Genomic DNA, 4,071 nt, shown 5'->3' on the forward strand with positions numbered 1-4,071 from the left:
TTATTTATAGTTAGAGTAAATTGACAGACTGACTGGAAAATATCCAGTATGGGCAAATGTGTAGATGAAGAAACTAACTTTTATCTGATTTAAGGAAAATGAAGAAGCTCCAAGAGAACCCAAAGATATAATTCAATATTATAGCAGAAAAACCTAATAGAGAGATGGAAGCAATTAAAAAATCCAACTGAAATTCTTGAACTGAAAAATACAGTACATAGAATAAAAATTATCATAAGAAGAATCAATACCAGAATTGGTTACACAAAATGGGAAATTAATGATTTTGTATAGCGGATTTGAAATTGCAAAGTTAGTGGAGAGAGAAGGAAAAATAATAAAATAGAAGGAAGAAATGGTGGTGGAAACTGGAACAGAACTAAGAGTAAATATTCTAGCTATTGAGGTTTAAGAGGGAATTGAAATACCCAAGTTGTGAAAAGCGATCATGGCAGGAAACTTCCAAAGACAGAGAAAGATATAAATTCAAGGTACAATGAGGTCAAGCAGTAAGACTTGACTCAAATCCACACCAATTAATATTAATACAAATTAATTAATATCAATACCTGTGACCAAGGTCACAGGTAAAGAGAGAATTCTCAAACCAGTAAGAAAAAGGGGAGAGGGAGCACTGAAGTGTGTCCAAGTTGGCCAGACAACCAACTTCTGCAGAAAACCTTTTCGACAAGAAAAGGAAGACATGAATATTTCATGGTAATGAATTAAAAATAAAACCCTGTGAACCAAGAATCCTGTACCTAGCATAGCTCTCCTTTACAAATTAAGAAGAAATAAAGACATTCTAACAGAATCAAAAGCTGACCTGATGTATCACCACTGGACTGATCATATAACAGCTGCGAAATGGAGTTCCTCAAACTGAGACTGAAACCTCAATGACTAAGAAGAGAACATAAGAAGCAATAAGACTCACTGGTTAGAGTAGCTAAAAAGAAAAATAGAAAATGGCTCGATACTGAAAACACAGTGAGTAAGCCATTTATGTCTTTACTATGAGATTAAAATAAAAAAGTTAAGAATAATAATTATAAGAGTATGTTAACAAAAAATCAGCAGATGTTAAAAGGGACATCAAAAGGTCAAAATGTTCAAGCCCATGGTTTTATATTAGTATGTATTATGATTCTTTTTTCCCATCTTATATTATGGTGATACCATTTCAAAATATCTTTTAGAAGTCAAAACCAACTGTGGTTACATTCAACCAAAAGTTTGTAATTGACAAATTTAAGGCAATAAATGAAAAATCAAAAGATACTACTAGATAAGTCACTTAGGTAGAACAGAAAATTATAAGAGAAAAAAGAAAGAAACACAATGAAATGACAAATATTCTAAAAATTTTGCTTTTGTAAGTCCTACATACTGAAAATTACCTCGAATAAAAATGGTTAAAGTATTCAATTAAAAGACATGTTTTGATCAAATGAGTTAATAAAAATATGCAAGTATTTGTTGCCAATGATAATCTCTATGAACATGCATAGACTGAGATTAAGAAACAGTTGACAAACAGTTGACAGTTTTATGTCAAACTTATGTTTAAACTGTTGTAATAGTAGGATTGTAATTTTCAGGAGATCAAGATAATGACCACAAGAAATAAACATACAAGCTAAGAACAGAGAAACCCTGAGCTCACTGATTCTCATTGAACATTCATTCAAAAGTCAACACTAGTAGGTCTTAGATAAAGCATCCATCTTATTACTATCTTATAAGGAATGATTTTCAAACCATGAAGACTTTGCAGATACTCAAACCATATCCAACCATAGCAAAGGTCATAACAGATGATGTTCAAGTATGAATTCCACACTTTTGTCAAGTAGCCCATATATATTTGAGCATTTTTAATTCTGATTAGCTTTAAACATCCCCCTAGTTTCCACTTCAGAATTCTTACAGAAAATGGACTAGGTAAGTAAAGAGTTATCAGGTGGAAGAAGTTCAAATGGACAGCAATAATGGCCACTTTTCAATCCAGGTGCTCTGATTCACTAAACGTGTAGAAACTGGAATTTCTAGAGAATTGATGAACTTAAAAAATTGAGAGTACCATGGCCATTGAGAGGAGTTTTCAACCTTAAACATATCATAGTCATTCCATGTTTTCTGACGAATCTCTAAGCTATGTTTAGCTCAATTCACAATAGCCAAATTATGAAACAGAACTTGATGCCCTTCAAAGAATGGATAAAGAAAATGTGATATATATACATAATAGAATATTGCTCAACCTTAAAGAAGAATGAAATTATTGCATTTTCAGGTAAATGGATGGAGATGGACAATATCATGCTAAGTGAAAGAAGCCAGTCCGCCAAAATAAAGGCCAAATGTTTTCTCTGATGAGTAGATGCTAATTCACAATAATGGGGATGGGCTAGAGAAGAATAGGGGTACTTTGGATTAGGTAGAGGAGAGTGAAGAGGGACGAAGTGGCATGGGGGTAGGAAGGATTGTAGCATGAATCAGGCATTATAACCCTATGTACATATCTGATCACTTGACCATTGTGATTGTATAAAATGTACATCTAGAAGAATGAGGAGTTATACTCCATTTATGCACAACATATCAAAATGCATTCTACTATCATGTGAAACTACTTAAAACAAATTTTTACAAAGGAATACAATCATAGCCAGCTATTGTAGCACATGCCCATAACTAAAGTGACTTGGGAGGCCGAAGCAGGTGGATTGCAAGTTCAAGGCTAGCATAACCAAATGAGCAAGGCCCTAAGCAATACAGAAGTCTATCAAAGTAAAAAGTAAAAAGGATTGTGATTGTAGGTAAGTAGCACTGCACTGCTAGTTTCCATCACCAATATGAAAAGAAAAAAGGTATATATTGTTTTTCTCTTCAATATATTGTAACCATAATGGATCTCAAACGTCTTAAAAAATTGGATGTGTTCCTTGTTATTCTCTAATGCTGAATGAAAAGTACAATATCAACTTAAATCTGTATATGTACAAAGAACTGTAGTAGTAACATAGTAGTAAGGGAGGAGTCAGTTTGGTGGGCCTTGCAATGAATTATTCCCAGCTGGGAAGGCAGCCTGGATGCTCATAATAGGCCAGAAATAAGTGTGAAATTAATGACTGCCATCCCTCTGGTGGTCAATAGCCTCCTTTCTTTCCAAATGGCCACATGGGAGATCAGGACATGGAATATGTATTTGGAATCTGTATATAGGAAGAGGGTTTTTCCCTCTGCTAGCTGAAATGCCCTGGTGGCTGCTATGAGTTCAGCTTGTTGGCTGGTGGTATTGGGTGGGAGAGGTTTTGCCTCTATGATGGATGAGAGGGAAACAAAAGCATACCCCACCACTTTAACCCCTTAGTGTATAAAGGAGCTACCATCTGAGAACCAGACGAGGTCCAAAGAGGGCAGGGGTCCCTCAGAAATTATGGCAGAGCAGGGTAAAATCATTTCTAATAACTCCAGGCATTTTTGGATGGGATCTTGTGAGGGAGAAGATGGGAGGAGGGAGGCAGGGTTTAATAAAGAGCAGGACTGAAAAGAGATGGAGGGATTTTCAAGGAATGACACAGGAGGGATAGAACCCTGGAAGGAGAAACTCACTGTAGCCCCTTGTAAGTGAGGAAATCCTTTAGATTGTGAGGAGATGAGATGGTTAGCAGGGAGCCAAAGGTAAGATTTTATGCTTCTTTCTGGAGGTCATGGGCCACTGCTAGGGCTCTGAGACATGGGGGCCAGACCCTAACAGTGGGATCGAGCTGTTTGGATTGGTACACCACTGTTGCAAATGTGGGGCAATATTCCTGACCCAGAACCTTAGACATTGTCCCTGTTTTTCATGTACATAAACAGTGAAGGGTCAGGAGAGTTCAGGGAGCTAAAGGGTGGGTGCCTGGAGGAGGGCCTTTTAGAATTGTAAAGGGCTTCCCTACCACTGAGGGTAAGCATTCTTCTTGGGGTCCTTTGGCCACATTATATAGTGGCCTGGTGAGGAGGGAGAAATTAGGAATCCAGGCCCTGAAGTACCCAGCCAAACCCAAGAAGGAGAGTATGTCA

The sequence above is a fragment of the Urocitellus parryii genome, chromosome 5 (genome assembly GCF_045843805.1).
Source record: "Urocitellus parryii isolate mUroPar1 chromosome 5, mUroPar1.hap1, whole genome shotgun sequence".
In the NCBI taxonomy this organism is placed as follows: domain Eukaryota; kingdom Metazoa; phylum Chordata; class Mammalia; order Rodentia; family Sciuridae; genus Urocitellus; species Urocitellus parryii.